The sequence below is a fragment of the Marmota marmota genome, unplaced genomic scaffold, assembly GCF_001458135.2.
Source record: "Marmota marmota marmota unplaced genomic scaffold, marMar, whole genome shotgun sequence".
In the NCBI taxonomy this organism is placed as follows: domain Eukaryota; kingdom Metazoa; phylum Chordata; class Mammalia; order Rodentia; family Sciuridae; genus Marmota; species Marmota marmota.
This window is the reverse complement of record NW_025999982.1, coordinates 5,154,841-5,178,029: the sequence shown is the minus strand read 5'-3', so window position 1 is coordinate 5,178,029 and position 23,189 is coordinate 5,154,841. Positions and strand designations below refer to the sequence as shown.

The 23,189-nt window shown below is 50.9% G+C and overlaps 1 long non-coding RNA gene across 3 annotated transcripts; it reads left to right on the top strand.

The window, feature by feature from the left end:
• The first annotated feature begins 1,161 nt into the window (after positions 1–1,161).
• LOC107143863 lies at positions 1,162–14,785 on the top strand. Of its 3 annotated transcripts, XR_007348433.1 has the most exons (5): positions 1,162–1,234; positions 10,881–10,991; positions 12,383–12,538; positions 13,304–13,383; positions 14,578–14,785. It is a non-coding gene; the product is annotated as an uncharacterized LOC107143863 (long non-coding RNA). The 3 variants fall into 3 exon arrangements; XR_001503730.2 differs by lacking the exon at positions 1,162–1,234 and having other exon boundaries at positions 10,685–10,991; XR_007348434.1 differs by lacking the exons at positions 1,162–1,234; positions 10,881–10,991 and adding an exon at positions 11,067–11,641.
• The last annotated feature ends 8,404 nt before the right edge of the window (positions 14,786–23,189 follow it).

Below are 23,189 nucleotides of genomic sequence, written 5' to 3'. Positions count from 1 at the left end.
TCAGCAACATTAGTGACACCCTAAGCAACTCAGCGAGACCCTGTCTCTAAATAAAATACCAAAATAGGGCTGGGGAGGTGGCTCAGTGGTTAAGTGTTCCCCTGAATGTTCAAATATCTGGTACTTGCCCCCCCCCCCGCAAAAAAATGAAAGATAGCAGCAGTGATATTTTATGAGCAAATATTGTTTTCTTAGTTATGCTTTTCTTTTTTTTTTCTACAAAAATATGTGTTTCTTTTATAACGGGGAGATCCATAAATATAATTTTTTAAAAAATTAAACCATAGGTCTGGGGGTGCGGTGTAGTGGCAGAGCATGTGTGAGGCCTGGGGATTGAACCCAGAGGGGCTTTACCACTGAGCTATATCCCCAGCCCTATTTGACTCTTTATTTTGAGACAGGATCTTATTAAGTTGCTGAGGCAGGCCTCAAACTTGTGATACTCCTGCCTCAGCCTCCCTAGCACCTGGGATTACACAGTGACTGAGTTGTCCCCTCCTGGGAAGCTCAGCTCCGGTTCCCTTCCAAGGGAGGAGAAGAGAGAAGAAGCCCTCAGGGTTTGCCGTCACACTGACCTCTGCGCACAGGGCCGTGGGGAGAGCTGGGAGGGAGGGGATGGGGCATTTGCTTTTTAACTTTTGTACTTTATGGAGTTAAAGAAAAGATGGCACTACGGGTGGTTTTTATTTTGTGCATATGAGGGTTTTGGTGGTATTCATTTTTTCTATTGTGAATACAAGATACTTTTGTAATCAGAGGAAAAATTTTTCATAATGAAAGGCCCAAACAGATGTGGTTGGCCCCTGGGGAGCCGTCCCGTGGCCCCCATCTGCAGGTTGTCTCCTGCCTTCGCCCTGAGCCAGAGCCTCACAGAGGTCTGCCCTGGGCCTCGATGGGAAACGGGGCAGAGAACCAGCAGCCTCATCTGCACCCCACCTCCAGCCCCTCTAGCCAGATCTCCAGCCCTGGATGGCAGACCTGGTTGGCTCTCAGGGCACCAGGGCCCTGTGTCCCCAGCCTGACCCCGTCTGTGCCAGCTGCCAGCCCTCCCTGCCGTTGGCCTCCAGCCCGACCCTCTGACCAGCTCTCTCCCGGGGCTGGGAATGCCCCCGAGTGACATGCACTGGCACCCGGCACTTGACTTAGTGTTCAGAGCGGCAACTAGAGTCCCAAGAAAGGTGCCTCCTGCCTTCAGGACTGTCCTGTGTTTATCTGGGAGGGACCAAGGCTGCAGGTGAGCACAGCAGGGGTTAGACCCAGACCCCAGAGAGAGCCAGGGATCCCACCCTGCTCGGACACCAGAGTCTGGGATGTGCCTCCAGTAATTGCACTTTGGGTTGTGCGAACTTGGACATGTCCCTCTGGGCTTAGCTTTCCTCATCTGAAAAATGGAGATGATAATGATCTCTTTCACCGGGGACTCCACCAGGAGCAAACAGGCCACTGTATATGAAAGGGCTTTGGGAGCTAAAAAGTGCTCCAATTGTTTGTTTGTTTTTGTACCAGGGGTGGAACCCAGGGGCACTTAACCACTGAGCCACATCCACAGCCCCTTTTATATTTTATTTAGAGACAGGGTCTCGCTGAGTTGCTTATGGACTCACTAAGTTGCTGAGGCTGGCTTTGAACTTGTGATCCTCCTGCCTCAGCCTCCCAAACCGCTGGGATTACTGGGATTCCTGTGAAAATCCACTTTGGCACTTTGAAAAGTTTACAAAAAAAATCAGCTGATTCTCTAGTGTTTGCTAACCACTAACACCATGTGTCCAGCATTGAACTTGAGTCCTCTAGCAGGTCAAGAAACCTGTGGCCGGTCACCAAGGAACTTATGGTCAGTTGGAGGAAATGGGGAGCACTCACTTTAAAGGTTTTCAAGAAGACAGGGAGCTCCCCTCAGGAGGCACTGACTGGAGCCCTCAATCCGGAGGTGGCCTTCCACATTAACCTGTGGTAGGAATTAAAGAAAGTAGCAAATATAAAATGCCTAGCTTGGTCAAGAGCATGAATTCCTCCAACCCGAGGAAATTAAGAGATCCCCATTTTCTAAGAACTCATTCCACTTTTAGAGCCTGCAATACTGGAATCTGAACCTAGGGCCTCACACACAGTAGGTGAGCATGGTGCCACCAAGCCACACCCCGCCCTTTCCATTTTGCCACAGGCACAGTAAAGTTGCCCAAGTTGGCCTTGAACCCAGATGCAGGCCTCCCACCTCAGCCTCCTGAGATGTTGCAATTACTGATGTGCACCTTCACATATGGAAAAAAAAATATTTTTAATTGTGGAGAAAACAAAAAACATAAACTTTATCATTTTAACCATTTAAAAAAATTTTTAGATGTCAATGGACCTTTATTTTTTCATTTATTTGTATATGGTGCTGAGAATCGAACCCAGTGCCTCTCACATGCTAGGCAAGTGCTCTACCACTGAGCCACAACCCTAGCCCCCATTTTAACCATTTTTAAGAGTAGAGATCGAGCTGAGCCGGGTGCAGCAGCTCACGCCTGTAATCCCAGCAGCTCAGGAGGCTGAGGTAGGAGGATCATAAGTTCAAAGCCAGTCTCAGTAACTTAGTGAGGCCCTAAGCAACTCAGGAGACCCTGTCTCAAAATAAAATACAAAAGGGGCTGTGGATGTGCCTCAGTGGTTAAGCGCCCCTGGGTCCTACCCCTGGCACAAAAGTAAATAAATAGATAAATAAATAAGGGAGAGAGAATAGAGTTCAATGTGAAGCATATTCACACTGTTATACAACAAATCTCCAGAATTTTTTCATCTCCCCAAACTGAAATTGTACCCATTAAATGGCAACTCTCTAATTCCCCTTCCACACATTCCTGGGCAATCTCCACCATACTTTCTGTCTCTATGAGTTTGAAGCAGAAACACCTCTTTTTTTATTTGTTCTAATTAGTTGTATATGACAGTAGAATGCATTTGACACATTGTACACAAATGCAGCCCAACTTCTCCTTCTGGCTGATCATGGTGTAGAGTCACACCAGTAGTCCAATCGTGCAAGGATATAGGGTACTAATGTCCATCTCATTCCACCGTCCTTCCCATCTCCACACACTCTCGCCTCCCCTCACTCCTCTCTGCATGATCCAAAGTTCCTTCATTCCACCACCCCTCTGTTAGGGATCAGCATACACTCATCGGAGAGAACATATGGCCTTTGGTTTTTTGGGATTGGCTTCTTTGGCTTCGAATGATATTCTCCAACTCCATCCATTTACTTGAAAATGCCATAATTTCATTCTTTTTTAATGTTGAGTAATATTCCATTGTGTATATATGCCATATTTTCTTTATTCATTCATCTACTGAAGGGCACCTAGGGTGGTTCCACAGTTTAGCTATTGTGAGTCGAGCTGCTCTAAACATTGATGTAGCTGTGTCATGTAGTATGCCAATTTTAGGTCCTTTGGGTATAAACCCAGGAGTGGAATAACTGGGTCAAATGGTGGTTCCATTCCAAGTTCAGAAACACCTCTTTTTTTAAAAAAATGGTTTTTAGTTGTAGTTGGATACAATAGCTTTATTTTATTTATTTTTTTATGTGGTGCTGAGGATCGAACCCAGGGCCTCGAACGTGCTAGGCGGGCCCTCTACTGCTGAGCCCCAGCCCCAGAAACCCTCTTATAGTGGGATCATACAGTACTTTTTTGTATGTGACTGGCTCATTTCACTTAATATTCTGTCTTCAGTTTATCCATGTTGTAGATATGACAGGATTCCTTCCTTTTTAAGACTGCATAATAGTCCATTGCATGTGTGTACTGTATTTTGTTTATCCCGGCATCAGCTAAGACAGTTCATTTGCTTCCATATTTAGCTATTGCCAGCAGTGCTTAATGAACAGTGGAGTGAAAATAGCTCTTCATAATCCTGATTTCAGTTCATTTGGATACATACCCAGAAGTGGGATTACTAGTTCATATGTTATTTCTATCTTTAACATACGTATGTATATTTTGAAATTTTTAATTTAATTTTTTTTTTTTTGTGATACTACTGGGAGATTGAACCCAGGAGAGCTCTACCACTGGTAACATCCCCAGACCTTTTTATTTCATTTTGAGATAAGCTCTTGCTGAGTTGCACAGGCTGGCCTTGACCTTGCTATCCTCCTGCCTCAGCCTCCCAAGTCACTGGGATTACAGGCATGCACCACAGCGCCCAACACCCAGCTTATCTTTCATATTTTGAAGGGTCACTGTACTGTTTCCCACGTGGTTGGACATTTTCATAATCCCAGCAGTCACGAGGTTTCAATTTCTCTCCAACCTCCCTAATGCTTTAATTTTATTGTAAATTTTTATCTAATATAGTGAACACAATACTACTTTTAAACTACTAAGTCATAGTAATAAAAACATAACCCAAATAATTTAATAAAATGCTGAGTGGTTGGCCAAAGATTCCCAAGTTGAGGAGAAAATTCAGTCATGTATGTACACAAATGTGTGTGTGTGTGTGTTTCACCTGAATTATAAGATTGAAGGGACAGATGAAAGTATCCAAATATTATGGGTCTTTTAAATTGGTAAAAGACAAATCAGAACAAGTAGGTAAAGGTAAACAGAAAATAAACCTGGCGTGGTGGTACATGCCTGTAATCCCAGCATCTTGGGAGACTGAGGCAGGAGGATTGCAAGTTCAAAGCCAGCCTCAGCAACAGTGAGGCCCTAAGCAACTCAGTGAGACCCTGTCTCTAAATAAAATACAAAATAGGGCTGGGAACATGGCTCAGTGGTCGAGCGCCCCTGAGTTCAACCCCTGGTTACCACCCCCCAAGAAAAGGTAAACAGAAAATAAAAGAACTTGCTAAAGTATTTGTATTATATTGTGTTCGTCAGGTTTTCTTGCGGCTGTGACCTGATTCTGGTTTTGATCCTGGCCATCATCATGGGTGTGAAGTACACAGAGTCCTTTTCTGCAAAATGATTAGGATTTCTTCTCAGCTCTCCAGTGATGTTCCTAAGTGTGATTATTGGGCTGGCCAAGCATCTAGAGGCTTTACCTGGGACCCCATGATCCTGGTGTGGGTGCCAAGAGGAGATGCTGGTGCCTCCAGTGTGAGAGCTCCTCCTGCCCTGGCCCTCGCCCCTCCGAGGCCCACCAAGGACACTACTTATTTGCTTTGGCCCAGCAGATGCCACCAAGGAAAGGGGCGTCCTCCAGGGCAAACTGGATCTTCCCGAGTAGCCCCTGCCCTCCTCCTCCTCTTCAGCCACCTCACGCCACTGTTATCTTGCTCTCGTCATCTGTCCCAAGGTCACCCTTGGTGAAGAAACTGCTGTGGAGCAGTGCAAACCAGGGTGGTTTAGGCTCTGTTGAAAGAGCTTTGGGGAGGAGCCCTGAGGCACAATCCCTCCAGGGCCAAAGTCTCAAGGTGACATGCCTGGGGTACCCGAGGTGACAAGGCTGGGGTACTGCCCAACCCGAGGAGGCCCAGAAGCTCTGCTTCTGGGTGAAAAGTTAGGTTGAAAGTTCAGGTGCTGCCCAGGAGAGACAGGTGGAAGGACAGTGGCAGGTGGAGCATGGCGTGGAAAAACCTGACGGGGCTCAACCACTTACTGGGCAAGTTTTCAAGTCTTCCTGAGCCTCAGTTTCCTTATCTTTAAAATGAGAACAAAAACCACAAGCTCAAGGGCTGCTCCGTGAAGTCACAGATCCCAACAGCAGTTTACCAAGCATCTCACCCGCCAGTACCCGCGGGCACATAGCAGGGGACAGGGGTCAAGGACTGAGATTCTGGGGTTACACAGACCTTGGTTGATAGCACACATCTGCTACTGGCTACTGCTGCCGCAGACAGGGCTGCTCATCTCTTTGGGCCTCGATCCGGTCATCTTTATTTTTTTGGTACCAGGGCTTGAGCCCAGGGGCACTTAACCACTGAGCCCCATCTTCAGCCCTTTTTTGTATTTTATTTAGAGACAGGGTCTCACTGAGTTGCTTAGGGCCTCACTGTTGCTGAGGCTGGCTTTGAACCCGCGATCCTCCTGTATCAGCCTCCTGAGCTGCTGGGATAACGGGCATGTGCCCCCAAGCCCGGCTTCTGTTCATCTTTAAAATGAGGGTCATACATGGAAATGCTGAACCCTGTCTCCTAGCTCGTGGAAGACATCAGTGAGGTAGCACAGTACTAGGTGCCAGGTATGGCTTAAGAGATGTGCTTACTAAGCACTGTGCTGGCAGATCAAGGGGATCTGGACCCAGCCCTGGCTTTAGGAAGTCACACTCACATGGATGAGACACACAAGGGAACAGCTCCTTTCCATGCCGAAGACCATGGGAAGGCTGGGGACTGGGGAACTCCATGGAGGCAGAGGCTTGAGGCTCCCTTAGGAAAATGCCTTTATATAAAATAAAGGTGGTTCTGATCAAAGCCTGGTGGAGCTGGGTGTGGTGGCACAAGCCTGTAATCCCAGCTCCTCAGGAGGCTGAAGCAGGAAGATGGCAAGTTCAAGTCCGGCCTGGGTAACACTTAGTGAAACCCTGTCTCAAAATAAAACATAAAAAGGGGGGCTGAGCATGTGGCTTCGGAGTGGAACGCTTGCCTTAGTGTACGTGAGGCCTGGTTGCAATTGCAGCACAGGGGTGGGGGAAGCTGCCCCCTGCCTCCTGCCTCCTCGGGATGCTGCTGGTCCGCACAGCTGTGCTGGGGAGGAGCCCTGGCTTCATCTTTGTGAATTCCAACTTCCCCATGCAGATGGGGACTCCCTGAGACAGAGGCAGTGTGTCCTGAGGCTCGGACACTGTCCGGGTGCCAACCCCTACCTAGAAACCCGGCTCACTGGATCTCGCCAGTCAACAGGGCCACTGTAATTTAGGGCTCTGGACTGGAGTGGCCAGTACAAGGAGGGCCATGGGATTGGGCTGTGATGCCGAAAACTGCACACTTGACACGTGGGGGCCTAGACACAGGCAGTTGTCTAGAGACCCCCCCCCCCAATGGCTAATTGGCCAGCTGCGTTCCCTGCAAGAGTCCCAGGGGCACACCTGTCCTGCCTCTCCTCTAGCTGAGAGCCCACGGGGGCAGGCACTTTGGCTGTGGGGCCCCAAAACTCCCATCCAGACGCTCTTAGATCCGAACCTGTGCACAATGCCTGCGTGTGGCCGGACTTCTGTGCCTCAGTTCCCCAAACCCAGGAGCAAATCTGCCCTGTGCTTGAGCCTCACCAGAGTAAGAGAGCACAGAACAGGGCGGGGCGCGCCGAGCCCAGGGGGAGTGGCCCCCAGCACCGCGCTCGCAGCTCCCGGGGGCGGACTCCCACCCTCTGCGCGAGACCGAGGCTCGGGCGCCGCCCACCCCGAGGCCCCGCCCCCAGGCCCGCCGTCTCCACGCCGCGGGGCCCCGGGGGCGGGGCCCGCTCCAGACGGGTATTTAAGCGAGGAGAGCAAACAGGGCGTCTCGCCCAGGACCTGCCAAGTCAGTGGGCAGGACAGCCCGGGAGGCCAAAAATAAAACGCTGGTGAGGGTCACCCTGCTCTCGCGGGCAGGGCGCGTTTTGCAGCCCGTGCAGAACACTCAGAATCACGTTGTTGTTGGAAGACAGCCCTCGGTCCCTGAGTGTCAGCCTCCCGGTTGGAAGGGAGCAGGGCCCTGATTGTGGGCAGTGAGTAATGGTGACTCAGGGAAATTCACAAGGACACAGGGAACACCCCCAGTCATCTGGGGACGTGCCCTGGTTCCCCCTGCCGGTGGGGGAGCCAGGAATTCTGGTCCTCATCGTAAAGGAGGAATTTTTAAAGATTTTTTTTTTTTTTTTTTTTTTGGAACTTTAGCAGAATTCTGTGGGAGGAAGCATTAGGTTTTGGGTGCTTTTTGGGGGAAATTACTCAAATTTTTTCCCTTTTATATCTACTTATAAATTAACTCCTCCTGGCGCCATGGTGCACGCCTTTAATCCCAGCAGCTTGGGAGGCTGAGGCAGGAGGATTGTGAGTTCAAAGCCAGCCTCAGCAATTTAGCGAGGCCCCCTCAGCAACTCAGTGAGACCCTGTCTCTAAAAATAAATAAATAAATAAATAAATAAAATACAAAAAAGGGCAGGGGATGTGGCTCAGTGGTCAAGTGCCCCTGAGTTCAATCCCTGTTATCTAATGATAATAACTCCTTTTCTATATTAGCTCCAAATTATATTTGTCCCTATTTTAATGGGTATTCGTTACCTTGTATCTTGAACAATACTCCAAAAGCAAATAATGACAGGAATAACAGGACATTGATTCAGCCCTTACAACATGTCAGGTACTGGTACGTGTGTTTTTGTTCCATCAGACCCCAAGTTCTGTCAATCATTAGCTATGGCATTATTGATGTACCACTAGAGTGCTGTCCATTAACCGGTCATGTGTCGGTGATTTTTCTTTTTTTCCTGGTACCAGGGATCGAACCTAGGGGAGGTTAATCACTGAGCCACATCCCCAGTCCTTTTATTTTTTTTATTTGAGACAGGGTCTCACCAAGTTGCCCAGGCTAGACTTGAAGCTGGGATCTTCCTGCCTCAGCCTCCTGAGTCTGGTATTACAGGTGTACACCAGCACTTCCCAGCATGCCAGTGGTTTTTAAGATTCCCCTTGATTTCAGAAATTTTAGAATGAGAATCAAATTTAATCATCGTGGAGCCCATGAAATGCAGTGACTAGTTCTCATCCTTAGTCTTACCTCATCTTAGTCTATAGATGGGTAAACTGAGGAAGAGAGAGGCTGAGGAAATCTGCCCAATGTTGCATAGAGGGGGTGGGATCAAACCCATAGGGGGCTCCAAGGCCTGAGCTTATAGTCCCTGTGCTACCTTGTTGTGCCCAAGGCTTCCCTCCACAGGCACCACATCAGCAAGGCCCAGCACAGTGGCGCACTGCTGTAATCCCAGCAGCTCGGGAGGCTGAGGCAGGAGGATGACAAATTCAAAGCCAGCCTCAGCGACTTAGTGAGACTCTAGCAATTCAGCCAGACGCTGTCTCTCAATAAGATATTTTAACAGGGCTGGTGACCACCAGGTTCTTCTGCAGTCCCTTCCAAAAACCACTCCTAGATCTTGCGGGTCCTGCCACTTCCAGGAGTTGGCCCCTAGAGTCTAACCTTGCTCCATTCTTCCTTGGTCCTGCTAGGTCTTTTGCAGTAAGTTAGTCTGGGAATATCGCCTCCTCCAACCCTCCCCACCCCAACACACACACACCTGACTCGGAGTCACCTTCTAAAACATGATTCTGATCTTGTCACTCTGCTCAAGAACCTCCGAGGGCTCTGCGTCCTCATGGGCATTCACACACTCACTCATCTGGGCACCCACGCCGCGGCAGGCTCTGCGCTGGACTTGGACGATGTAAATCCCCAACACGGTCCCCACCCCACGAATGCCATGGTCTCACAGAGAAGCCAGAACCCTCAGTGGACAATTCTGACACCATAAAAAATGCATCATATGCTGGGCCTATGGTGGCATCTGTGAGGAGCACCTGCTCTGGAGACTCCAGGACCAGTTGGGAAGAAATTGGTGTCCAAGTCGAGATCTGCAGAATGAGTGAGGACGCACAGGGGAAGGACCAGAGCACAGAGGGACAGCATGTGCAAAGGCCCAGAGTAGAGAGTGGGGCAGAGTCCTGAGCGTCCACGGGGTGTGGTCAAGAGGAGCCTGCACGGACCCCCGGGTGGGGTGGGCGGAGCTTTTTCAGCTCCAGCTGTTTCTTCCCCCTCCCACAGAAGTTCTCTGTAGCAGGTGCTTGCTCTCCAGACAGCCTGGGTCCTCTTCATACTCTTCACAGCCAGCTTCCCTCTGCCACCCGGACCCTGCTGGAGGGTCCCCTCCCAGGGAGATCACCCCTGACCCTTGAGTTAGCTCGAGCTTTGAGCTGGGCCGAGAAGGCTGGGAACTGGTCTTGGGTTCAACTGGGGGAACCTGGGAACATTTTTACCAAATTCAAGACAAAATTGTTACAAAGACCGCCTGGACCCGCGCAGGGCCCCTCCTGCCTCTCTGCCCTAGCTTCTGCCCCTCCCCTTGCCCACTTGCTTCAGCTCAGACAGGGTCTCCGCACTGCTCCTGAAGCGTCCTCCCCACAGGGAGGCGTTTGCCTGCACAGCGCCCACCCTCTTCAAGAGTTTCTCGGACACTGCGCCGGCGCATGCCCGTTACCCCAGGGGGCTGAGGCAGGAGGATCAAAAGTTCAAGGCCAGCCTCAGCAATTTAGGTGAAGCCCTTAGCAATGTAGTGAGACCCTGTCTCAAAAATAAAAAATAAAAAGGGCTGGGATGTGGCTCCATGGTATAGCTCCCGCAGATTCAATCCCCAGTTAAAAAAAAAAAAAAGCCGGGTGCGGTGGCACACCCCTTAATCCCAGTGCCTTGGGAGGCTGAGACAGGAGGATCTCTGAGTTCAAAGCCAGCCTCAGCAAAAGCAAGGCGCTGAGCAACTCAGTGAGACCCTGTCTCTAAATAAAATACAAGGGCTGGGGATGTGGCTCAAGCGGTAGCGCGCTAGCCTGGCATGTGTGCGGCCTGGGTTCGATCCTCAGCACCACATACAAACAAAGATGTTGTGTCCGCCAAAAAGCGAAAAATAAATATTGAAAATCTCTCTCTCTCTCTCTCTCTCTCTCTCTCTTCTCTCTCTCTCTCTTTAAAAAAAAAATAAAATAAATAAATAAATAAAATACAAAACAGGGCTGGGGATGTGGCTCAGTGGTCAAGTGTAACTGACTTTCCCCACAAGAATGTGGGTCCCAGGAGGGCAGGATTTGGGTCTGCCTGGCTCACTCTGTATCCCCAGCACCCCTCACAATGGCTGGCATCGAGTAGGTGTGCAATAAATACTTGTTGGTTGAGTGAAAGAATTCTGAGTTCTGACTGTGCTCTTGGCCAGCCCTGCCCTGGGCACCATGGAGGAGGGAGAGCAAGAGGATCGAGGTCCCAGCCCTCCAAGCGTGCCTACCCAGCTGGTTCCAGCACAGTGGGACAGGTCTCCGACAGCCAGGTGAGTCCTGGGTGAATCACCGCTAATGAGACGGTGAGAGCCACGCCAAGCGGCTTCCCACACAGGCAGCCGACAGGTCACTGCCTGTCGCCAGGAAACTCCTCAGTAAGGATTGAGCAGGACCCTGGACTGGGTGGAGGAAGTGTCCTCCTCCTCTGGAGACCCACCCATTCCTGAGGACTGAGTGGTTCACCTGGGCTCTCCACGCCCCCAGGCCTTGGCAGGACTCTGGTTTCTCAACCTTGGCCCTGAGATCTTCCTAAAAGGAGTTTCGCTCACTCGGCCCACGCCCCTCCTTGCCAGGGCCTGTTTGTCAACTAGCCCTCTCTGAGTCCCTGGGACGACAGAGGGAAGACAGCTGAGTCTGGCCAGCGCTAGGACCCTCCACGGACCAGCGGCCTGCAGGAGGGTCCATCAGTCAGTTCATTAAGTGTAGGGATAGGATCAATGGTGGGGTGACCTCCACCACCACGGTACTCCTGTCTGGTTGGAGCCCAGGGCCCATGAGGGCGCCTGCCCGAGCCCAGGCCAGCTGACCATGCCAGGGCAGAGCCTCTTACCCTCATCTGCAGCACACGGCAGAGTCTCCTGCTCTGTGGGTGGCTGCAGGGCTGAGATGAGATCATGGACACACAGAGCAAGGAACGCAGGTGGGTCCCCAGACCTCACCCCGCAGCCCAGGGCATGTGGCGAGGGCAAGCAGCAGATGCCTGGGAAGAGGCTGGCCAGGTCCCAGTCCCCTGGTGACCTTGGCCAATGCAGAGTGTCTCCCGCCCCCTCAGGTGGGGCACTTGAGGCCCTCCCTCCCCAGAACCAAACAGCCCAAGACTAAAGTTGGAGTTGTTTGTGTCTATAGCAAAGACGGTCAGCCATAGCTCAGTGTCAAGGGCTGCTGTCATCCCAGGAGGGGACCGGCATGGAGACACCAGCAGGCCCTGGGCACACAGGCTTTTCTCTATGGGGCTCTCTGGGGTCAAGGAAGGAGTGTCACCCCGGCAAGACTGAGGTCCCTGCAGCCTCATGGAGGGGCTGGACGTGGGCAAGGCTCCTCTGGCCTATGTTTGGCATCGAATCCTCACTGGCCAGGCGCAGTGATGCCCACAGCACAGATATCGTCACGCCCATTTTATAGATGATAAAGGCTTAAAGCGGTGAGCGACGTGTCCTAGGTCACTTGACGGCGAGTGGCAGGGGTGCCTCTGAATCTCCACCCTGGGCTGTGGTCTCTTGCGCCCGCCTTGAGTTCCTTGCCCTCTTCATCTGTACGGCAGACGTTACATGGTGCTTACCCCATGCCAGGCACAGCCTACCAGCTGGGGACCTAGAGGTATCAGGCAGCGTCTGGAGGGGAGTCACAACAGGCACCATTCATTCAGCTATCCCTTCTGCAGTGTTCCCTGAGCACCTACTGTGAACCTGCAGTCTACCAGGTGCTGGGATCCAGAAGCCAACAACACAGACTGCTGCCCTCACGGAGGCTTTCTTGTCCTGGGGAAGGCAGATAGTAATCCAATCAGGGAGCAGTGTTCTGCAGAAACACCACTGAGGTAAGAGAACAAACAGGAGTCAGGGTGCTATTTTAGAGGGGGTGCTTAAGGAGGGCCTTTCCAAAATATTTGCTTGTGGTTATGTATAACTTTCAAACAGAAGAGCCCTGTAAATGTCTGAGGAAACAAAGGTGGGGGTGGGGGCAACATGTGCAAAGGCCCTGTGGCAGGAATGTGCTTGGAGGTGCTTTGAGGGAAGAAGGGAATCTAGTAGGGAAGAGCAGTGGCGGTGAGTTAGACTGGTAGGAAGGAGGCAATGGGAGTGGGAAGGCACAGATCCTAGAGGCTTGTAGTTCAAGGTAAGGTCTTTACCCCACCCCTCACTCCAAGTGGGATGGGAAAGGCTGGAAGATTTTTGAGCTGAGAATTGATCTGAGCTGACCTTGGGTCCCCCCCACCCTTTTTCCCCTCAGTAGTGCCAGAGATGGAACCCAGGGCCATGCACACGTTAGGCAAATGCTCTGCCACTGAGCTACACCCCAGCCCTTGAGCTAGGTTTTAAAAGAATTGCTTTGGTCACTTCTTGGCCTCTGGCTAGGATCAAGTGTAGTAAAACAGTCACTCTGGTGCTGTGGAGGCTTTAAGGGGGCAGGGGTCTGGGAGAGGCAATGAGCTATCGGTGGTCGGTGGTCGTGGTGGCCAGGGAAGGAGAGCTTCATGGAGGATGTATTCTGGAGCACTGGGAATGGGAGCCAGGGGTGCTCTGCCGCTGACCTGCATCCCTAGGCCCCCCACCCCAACTTTTTAATTTTTATTTTTACACAGGGTCCTGCTAACTTGCCCACGTTGGCCTCAAACTGAGATTACAGCTGTGCCCCAGGCATCCAGCAGGAGGTATTTTGAAGGTAGTCCCAGGCTGACCATGGGGTAGGGGAGGGTGAGGGGTCAAGACAATCTGGGCTCCGAGAAGAGGAGGTCAACTCTGCCCAGGTTTGATGTGAGTTGGGCCCAGCAGACTGCCACCACACTCCCACCCTGGCTGGTACCATCTACCAGTGCAGCCTTTTTGGAAAGTGTTAATGCCCTTTGACCAGTGAGTCCCCTTCTAGAAAGTTCTCCTGAGCAAGCCATCAGAAATGAAGGAAGCACCCGGCCTCCTGCCTTCACTGCAGAGTTATTGAGAAGAGCTAAATAAATAAATAAACAGCCTGCGGTCCAACAGCTAGGACCTGTTTAAACCAAGTGGACCCATCCTTGAACCTTGCACTTGACAGATTCAGGTTTTGTGTGTGGGCGGGCGTGGGGGAGGGTACTGGGGATTGAACTCAGGGGCACTCAACCACTGAGCCACATGCCCAGACCTACTTTGTATTTTATTCAGTGACAGGGTCTCACTGAGTTGCTTAGGACCTCACTTTTGCTGAGGCTGGCTTTGAACTTGTGATCCTCTTGTCGCAGCTCAGCTGCTGGGATTACAGGTGTGCACTACTGTGCCCAACCTCAGGTTTCATGTTTCTTTCTTTCTTTCTTTTTTTTAATATTTATCTTTTAGTTTTAAGTGGACACAATATCTTTATTTTACATTTACGAGCTGAGGATAGAACCCAATGCCTCATGCATGGTAGGCGAGCGCTCTACCACTGAGCCACAATCCGAGCCCCAGATTCATGTTTCTTAAGAGGGTTTTTTGGGTTTTGTTTCTGGTGCTGGGGATTGAACCCAGGGGTGCTGTACCACTGAGCTACATCCCAACCCTTCTTACTTTGAATTTTGTGGCCGAATTATTATTATTATTATTGCAGAGCTGAGGATTGAACCCCTGCTAAACAAGTGCTCTACCACTGAGCTACACCCCCAGCCCCTTGAGACAGAGTCTTGCCAAATTGCTGAGGCTGACCTTGAACTCAAAATTCCCCTGCCACAGCCTCCCAAGTAGCAGGGATTATAGGTACGCACACAGAACCCAGCTCTCCCAAGAGTTTTAATGTCAAAGGACAAGACTTATGCTACAATGTCAAGTGGATGCAATATTTTGCAGAGGCAGACACATATACAGAAAAGAAATACACTAAACTCTCCCCCCTTTTTTTCATTGCCAGGGATCAAACCCCCGGTGTCCAGCATGCCGGGCAAAGGTTCTACCAGAGCTGCACTCCCAGCCCAGAAAAAAACTAACCACGATTTTCTCCGGATCTTGGATCACTATCATTTTCTTTTTTACACTTTTCTGCATTGTATTGATGTTCTAAGATGGCCTCGAGTTACCTTTCTGACAGTGTGATTAAAATCTCGTTTTAAAAAAGGAAAGAGAGGAAATGTGAGTTCCCAGAAGCGGAGGCGCTGCCGAGGCCAGGCAGGAACGAGAACCGACCAGCCCATCTCTTCCAGGGAAAGCTGCGGCCACGTGGACTGAGGCAGTCCCCGCCGGCCCGCGCCCTGGTCCCCCCCCCCCCGAAGGACTGCAGGCGCCCGGCGGGGCGGGGCGGGAACAGTTGCTGCAGGACAGAGCGAGCTCCACGTGGCCCTCCTTCTCCCCTTCCCGCCGCCTAGGCCGAGCATCGGCTCTCTCCAGACCCCTGCAGCCTTGGAGTGGCCCCCCATCTCCTCGGCCTCCATTCTGTCCTCGTGGGAGGCCCTGCTGGTGAATGGAGTGTCTCCCCTGACTTGATTATAAAAATCGTGATTCCCAAAGTGGTCCCCTGGAGGAGCAGCAGGAGAAACACCTTCCCAGGTCCCACCCCAGGCCGAGGGGGTCTGGGTCTCTGGAGGTGGGGCCGGCGACTGTCTGCCTGTGATATTGGGGGTCAAACTCAGGGCTTCACACCTACTAGGCAAGTGCTCCACCCTGAGCGGCATCCCCAGCCCCTTTATTTTGGTACAGTAGTTCTCTTAGTGGCCCAGGCTGGTCTCGAACTTGTGATCCTTCTTGCCTCAGTTTCCCGATGTCACTGGGATGACAACCCGCTTGGAACCCATGCCTTTAACCTCTGCTCTGCAGCTGCATCGGCCGGCTGCCCTGCTGGGTCCGGCTCAGGGCTAGCGCAGACTGCACAGGCAGGGCTTGAACTGGAGTTGGGGCACGGCCGCGCCGGAGCCCTGTCTGCAAGGTTGGGAAAAAACGGACTGACTCCCCAGGAGACCCAGGCATCCCAGGTTCCCTGTGGGATGAGGGAGGTGGGCTGCGTGAGCCTGCAGAGGCCTCTGCAGTCCTGGTAGCCGGCGGTGGTGTGGGTGGACGAGCACCGCAGAGGCGGGGCGCAGCGCCACCTGCTGGCCAGAAAGCGTCATTGGTGACGCCGGGGGACAAATGCACGGACCTACCGAGGCACATCTCAGGATCACCATGGCAGGCGGCGGCACGTGTCTCCTCCCGCTGCACGCGGGCGTACTTGTCCACACGTGGATGTCTGAGCCTGTGGACACGTGGGGCCCTCAGCCACAAGACTTGGTAGCACCAAATTCTCTCATTTATTCATTTGTTCCCTTATCAAATGTTCTTTGAGATATGCCAAGCCTACACAGCTGTCACCAGGGAGCCTCCAGGCAGGGTGAGGGTCATGAGACTCGGTAATCACAAGGTGAAATGGATTAGGGTCCCGAGAGGGATGTACCCCACGAGGTCACGGAGGCACCCCAACCCATCCAGACCAGGGTTGGAGCAGGGAATCCTTCCCCAGGGAATCCTGGTCTCAGACTGATCAGGAGATGGCTGGGGCAAGGGGCAAGGGCCAGCCAGAGCCAAGCCTGCAGGGAGAGCTGGGAGGGAGACCCCAGCTCCTGCAAAGGGTCCTGCACAAGCTGCAGAGTCTGGACTCTGTCCCCACAGGTGGTGGCCAGATTCTGGTGTGACACTATCCCGACGCATTTGTACCAAAGCTTAGGACTCAGGATCCAAGGGTCTGTCAGTCCCTTGGGGTGCTGGGCCTTGGATGTGATGTGTCCCTGTGACCTGTTCCTCCTGGCTACAGCAGCTGTCCTTGGATATGTCCTTGGTGAGGCGCCCCAAACCCTAGAGACAGGCCTGTTTCCAGTCTAGCAGTGACCAGAGTGGACAGCCGTCCCTGCAGCCCTCCCTGCCAAGTCAGGCATCCCCATGTGCCCAGCTGATGCCCTGTTTTCAGTTCACGAGGGTGTCCGAGGCAGCTCCAGGGTGTGACCTACCCCAGCACAGCTCCCACCCGGTCCCTCCAAGGAGAGTCAGTGCCTCTCCGAGGGGTGGGAGCTGGGCGCTTTGATGGGTGGGAGATAGAGCTGGGGAGTCCCTGACGCTGAACACAGGACCATCCTGGCTGGTGGGTACTAGGAAGGGACCTTGGGCAGCACAGGGCCAGGGGGGGCAGCACGAAGCCCCTCTGAAGAGGAGTTGACTGCTTCCCCGTTCTGCCTGCGGCTGAGGTGAAGGCTTTGGCAATGGCTGATCCTCCCCCTGCCTGGCCTCTAGCCTGGTCCTCCACTTGCGGTTTTCCTCAGTGGCTCAGTTGGTGGCGGCTTCCGAGAAGACCCACCAAGACTTTCCTGTCAGGGCAACTCCAAGTTCCTCTTAGTGAGGAAGGGGAAGTGGTGGAGTTTCTCCGGAGGGCTTTCCGTTTCGTTCTAAGAAGCCAAGGTGTCCCAACCCAGGGCTGGGGCAGAGCCCAGGCTTCAAGGAGAAGTTCAGCTGCAGGGGCTTTCCCACCCAGGGTCAGCCGCAGCTCATTCGCCAGGGCCCACGGTGGACATTCCAGGCAAGGAAACAAAAGACCCGCGGCTCTGGAGGCCCCATCCGGCCTCCCTTTCTCTGCCCCCTTACGCCACCAACACACTCGCACACGTGCAGGAAGTGTGGCCTGCCCTCCGTTAGGGGCATCCCGCGTGGAAAGCGCTCTTCTTGCCAGCATGGTGGCGCACACCTGGAATCCCAGGGACTCGGGAAGCTAAGGCAGAAGAGTTCAAGTTTAAGGTCAGCCTGGGCACCTTAGTGAGACCCTGTCTCAAAATAAAAAAAAAAAAAAATAAAAAAGACTGGGGATGTAGCTCAAGGGTAGAGCACCCCTGGGTTCCATCTCCAGCACAGGAAAAAAAGAAAAAAAAAAACCCACTTGCTTGGGGGTAATGACCTTCCATGCTCAGAACAATAGCCACCATTGATTGTGGGCGCTCACTGTGTGCCATGTTCCGTGCCAAGCACTTTGCATGAATTTCCTCCTCTGATCCTCACGACGATCCCAAGGGGGAAGATACAATCAGTATCCTTCAAGTCAAGCCACCTGTCTGGCTTGTCCTTCCTAGGAGACCTCTTCGCAGAAAAGTGGGAGAATATTGGACCTTCACAGGAGGTGCCTGGGAAGGTCTGGTCCTCGCTTTCCCACGGTGCGCGAAGCCAGCTGTGGAGAAGAGCCGGGCTCCGGTCATGGCTGTCCTCGTCCCACTCAGGCAGCCCCAGCCCTCCCCAGGGCATTTTGAATTCTCGTCACCTTTTCTATTTTCTGTTTTTCTCCCACAACATTATTTTAGGGCTTCTGCTATGCTAACACAAGTTTTGGGGACAGTGGGGGATTCCCCCAAACCATGATGCTGTTCAGTTCAAAAACATTTGCCTGAAGGTCCACAGCTGGGTGACTCACGCTGCTGAGGGGGTAAGAAAACTCACAGCTGCAGCGGGGAGGGGCTGGCCCAACCAAAGGGGGGACCCTTACAGGGTGGCCGGTTTGAGTAAATAAAAATACAGGAAGTCCAGCTAATTTTGAATTTCAGACGAACAACTCCACTTGGAACATCTGGAAGCTTCAAGTTTATCTGTTAGCCAGGTGTGGTGGCACACGCCTGAACTCCCAGCTACTGGGGAGGCTTCAACAGGAGGATCTCAAGTTAAAGGCTGGCCTTGTGACTTACTGAAAACTTGTCTCAAAAATTAAAAAAAAAAAAGTTATTTGTTGTCTATCGGAAATTCAAATTTAACTGGTAACCTGTATTTTTTCTGGCAGCCCGAGATTCTCTCTGCACCTGGAGCAGAGCCATGGCCTTTCCTCTGGCCTCAGCAAAGTGCTGCTGAGAGAGAGACAGCAGGCTGACTGGGATGACCATGAACCTGGGAGTCTCAGGGATCAGGGAAGGGTGGAGAGACACCCTGCCCTGGGGTTCTACCTGAGCAATCAAAGGAGCTCAGCCCAGGGCAGAGTTCATGTTCAAATTCCACGAGAAATGCAAGGGTGCTCTTGAAGGTCACCCTGCCTTCTCTAGGCCTCGGTTTTCTCAGCTTGGCAATGGGGAGAAGGTTTGGATTTGGCAATGGCTAGTGAGCCTCCTAGCCCTTGGTTTTTCTGGTCCTGTGGACAAGAAGCAAGAGGTAAGAGTCAACCAAGGGTGGAGTTTACAGAGGAAAGAGCTGTCCCTGCCACCTGCATCGGCCGAAGGAGGTGGGGCCTTGCCCTGGACCCTGGGTACTTTGGAGGCTCCCCTTGGGCCAGGAGTATAGTTTGTGCTGGGACCTCCTTGGAAGGGATCCTGGGAACGTCTCTGTGGGTCACAGGGCCCCAAGCCATACACAGCCATAAATACCTCCCAAACTAGAAAAGTATATAGTCAGAATGAAATTATTAAATGCCCACCAAATGTTAACCAGGCAATTGCAACCCAGCTCTTACAGTCGTGTAAACTGAACGTGATACGCTGTGTACCAGTGTCCACTCTATGCTCTGAACATGGCTTGCTCCTGTACCACCCCAACTGATTTTTAAAATGGGCGTGTTTCTTTCTCCTCCTCTCTCCCTGCTCCTCCCTAATCTCTCCCCCTCCCTCATCTCAGGGGAACAGGATAACCTTTCTTCCCCATCCTAGGCAGAGTTATCTGTCCTTGAGCACACACCCACCACAGGGACAAGTAACTCAAACTTTGGGGACAGCACCAGATCTCAGAAATGACTATCTCCCAAATTAACTAGTGAATTCCAACTCTGGACAGAGAACACACGGAATGTAGCCTCTGAATCACCTCTTTAAAAGTCCCCTGTTCCTGCTGATGGGCAGAATCACAGCCTCTGGGACAGGAGTCCCCTGTGTTTCTCCTTTACTAACAAAGCAATAAAACTTCTTTTTCTCAAAATAATGTCCTTGTTATTGGATTGGCAAGGGGGACAAGGACCAAGCATTCGGCAACAGGTTCACTTTAATATAATTGACACCTTGAAGCCTGTGACCTGAGCATCTAGAAGCTCAGGGCCTTACAGTCTCTTGGACACACCAGCAGCCGTCTTCCAGGTGTGATTGTTGGTACCCAAATCTCTGGGGATGGAGAGAACCGGGAGACAGGGCGGGCCAGGGCCTCAGGCCAGGCTGCAGGTCCACATGGGGAGCTGGGGGCCACATCAGGAGCCGCCCTGGGTGCTCCAGGCTGTTGGTGCTCCAGGCTGTGCCTGCTGGGAGGGCCAGAGGTAGGAAGCTGCAGCCTGCAGGGAGGTGCCCAAGGTCCCCCACTATCGCCACCAGCGTCACCCCTCCATGTCATCACCAGAAGGCACTATTCTTTGCTCTGGACAATGGGCATTTTATTGATCTTATGTAAAGTGTAGGTAAAAGTGTCCCCAAGAAGCTCAGCATCTTAGTGCGGTTGGGCAGCCACACAAGGGCCCCTAGGTGGCGGATTGAACAACAGAAATGTTTTCCCGTGGTTCTGAAGGCTGCAAGCCTGAGATCAAGGTGTCACAGGTGGGGTTCTTCTGAGGTCTCTCTCCTTGGCTTGTAGATGCCGTCTTCTCCTCCCTGTGTCCTTACATAGGGACCCAGGGAGTGTGTCTGGGTGTGTGAGTCTGTGTCCCTAGCTCTTTCTTTCTTTCTTTCTTTTTTCTTTTTCTTTTTCTTTTTTTTTTTAACTAGGGATTGAACTCACAGGTTCTCTACCTCTGCGCTACATCCCTAACCCTTTTATTTTACTTTTTTTTTTTTTTTAAAGATTGTTTTGTTTTGTTTAATATTTATTTATTTTTTTTAGTTATCGGCAGACACAACATCTTTGTTTGTATGTGGTGCTGAGGATCGAACCCGGGCCGCACGCATGCCAGGCGAGCGCGCTACCGCTTGAGCCACATCCCCAGCCCCTTATTTTACTTTTAAAAAGACTTTTTACTTTTTTCTTTTGGCAGTACTGAGGATTGAATTCGGGGCCTGGAGCATGTTGGAGGAGTGCTCGGCCACTGAACTACATCCCAGATCTCTTTTCAATCCTTTATACCAGGGATTGAAGCCAGGGGCACTCAACCACTAAGCCCCATCCCCAGCCCTTATTTTGTGTTTATTTTGAGACAGGGCCACTGGATTACAGGTGCTTGCCACCTTGGCTGCACCTTAGTGAATTCTTAAAGACAAACTTTTAGTGCTTGCACTTTTACAAAGTAGCATGTTTGTTGTTGAAAAGAGATGGCTTGAAAAGAAGAAAAGGAAATCAAGGATGATCGGGGAACCTCCCCGAGATCATCAGTTAACATTTGGTTTTCTAGCTCTATCTTTAGCTTTTTCTGTGTCTTCATCTACATCTTAATCTCCATTTATATAACTATGGACGTGAAAGATAAGATTACCTAGTGCCATTTCATAACTTCTTATCCATTACTCTATCTAGATCACTTCACAGGGCATGAAATCATTTTCTCTGAAGCTATTTCTAGCTGGGCAGAGGAGGAGAGGGCCCTGGGAGGGTCAACACTTCTACGGTTGAATACTTAGTTTCCTTTTTCCTTTTAGTTAAATCTTTGCTATGATTATTTACTAATGATAAATTCCTAGAAGTGAAATTTCTGAGTTGAAGAGAAAACATTATTTAATGCACTTGAACTTTACATTTTGTTTTGTTTCTGTGGTGCTGGAGACTGAGCTCAGGGATGTTCTACACTGAACCGTATCCCCATCGCATTTTATGTTTTATTTTATTTACTTGTTTGGGATCAGGGATTGAACTCAGGGGCACTTGGCCACCGAGCCACATCCCCAGCCCTATTTTGTATTTTACTTAGAGACAGAGTCTCACTGAGTTGCTTAGCGCCTTGCTTTTGCTGAGGCTGGCTTTGAACTCGAGAACCTCCTGCCTCTGCCTCCTGAGCCCCTGGGATTACAGGCGTGCTCTATTTTTTATTTTGAAACTGAGTCTTGCTAAATTGCTGAGACTGGCCTTGAACTTTCAAATTCCTGCCTCAGCTTCCCAAGTCACTGAGATGATAAGCATGCTTTAACACTGTCATACACCCGCATCTCGAACTTTTTTCCATGAATGATAGTATCTTTTATACTATTCTGTTCTTTGTATTTTTCACTTAACAAATTATTCTGAAGAGTTTTCCAAGTCAGTAGTGCACAGAATTTCATTCTATGCATGTACCATAATATATCTACCTTGTCCCCAGTTGATGAACATGTAAGTTGTGTATTAGTCATAGATGGCTGTGTAACAAATTACCCCAAAACTTAGTAAAGCAAAACAACAGGAACTTATTTCCTCTTATGGTTTCTGCTGGTCATAAATCTGAGAAGGACCCAGCTAAACACTTGTCCCTGGTGGGCTTTTATGTGGCAGCAGCCAGGTGCAGTCAGAGGCTGCTGCCATCTGAAGGCTCACCTGGGACCAGAGGGTCCTTTTCTAAGGTGATTAGAAAGTGGGTGCTGGCTGCAGGCTGGGGCCTCAGCTCTGCTCTACATGGGATCCTTCCCACAGAGCTGCCCAGGTGTCCCCAGGAGGTGGTGGCTGGCTTTCCCCAGTGCAAGCTGTCCCAGAGGCCCTGCCTTTCATAACCTAGCAATATGTTTGTCACCTCGGCTTCCTCTGTATTCTGTGGACTGTGGCAACTACAGAACTCTGTTCAGGTTCAAGGAGAGGAAATTGACCCTACCTCTCAGGGGAGGTGCCAACATCACCTTGTAAGAAGAGCATGGGGAGAGGGGCGCAGTGGCACACTCCCGTAATCCCAGCAACCTGGGAGGCTGAGGCAGGAGGATTGTGAGTTCAAAGCCAGCCTCAGCAACTTAGCAAGGCCCTGAGCAACTCAGTGAGACCCTGTCTCTAAATAAAAATATAAATTAAAAAGGGCTGGGGATGTGGCTCAGTGGTAAAGTGCCCCTGAGTTCAAGCCCCAGGACCAAAAATAAAAATAAAAAATAAGAAAAGAGCATGGGAAATGGAATACTTTGATGTTTCCATCTTTAGAAAGTACAATCTGCCATAGGTCATTTCCAATATTTTGCTTCCACTAAAAAAAAATATTGCTGAGTACTGTGTGTGTGTGTGTGTGTTTGTGTGTGTGTTACTCGGAATTGAATTCAGAGGTGCTCTACCAGTGAGTCACATCCCCAGCCCTTTTTATTTTTTTTTAGACAGGATCTTGCTAAATTGTCAGGTGGCCTCAAACTTGCAATTGTCCTAACTCATCATCTCTAGTACTGGGATAACAGGTGTGTACTCCCATGCATTTTTTTTTCTTTTTTTTTTTTTAGTACCAGGAATTGAAACCAGGAGCATTTTACTACTGAGCCACATCTCTAGTCCTTTAAATTTTAAAAAAATTTGAGACAGGATCTTGTTAAGTTGCTTAGGGCCTCACTAAGTTGCTGAGGCTGCCCTTGAACTTGGGATCCTCCTGCCTTGGCCTAGTGAGTTGCTGGGATTACGGGCATGCACCACCACACCCAGCAGTAAGTACATTTTAAAGTGTTCATAGGCATTACCAAGTTCCCTGTAGAAAGTTGTATT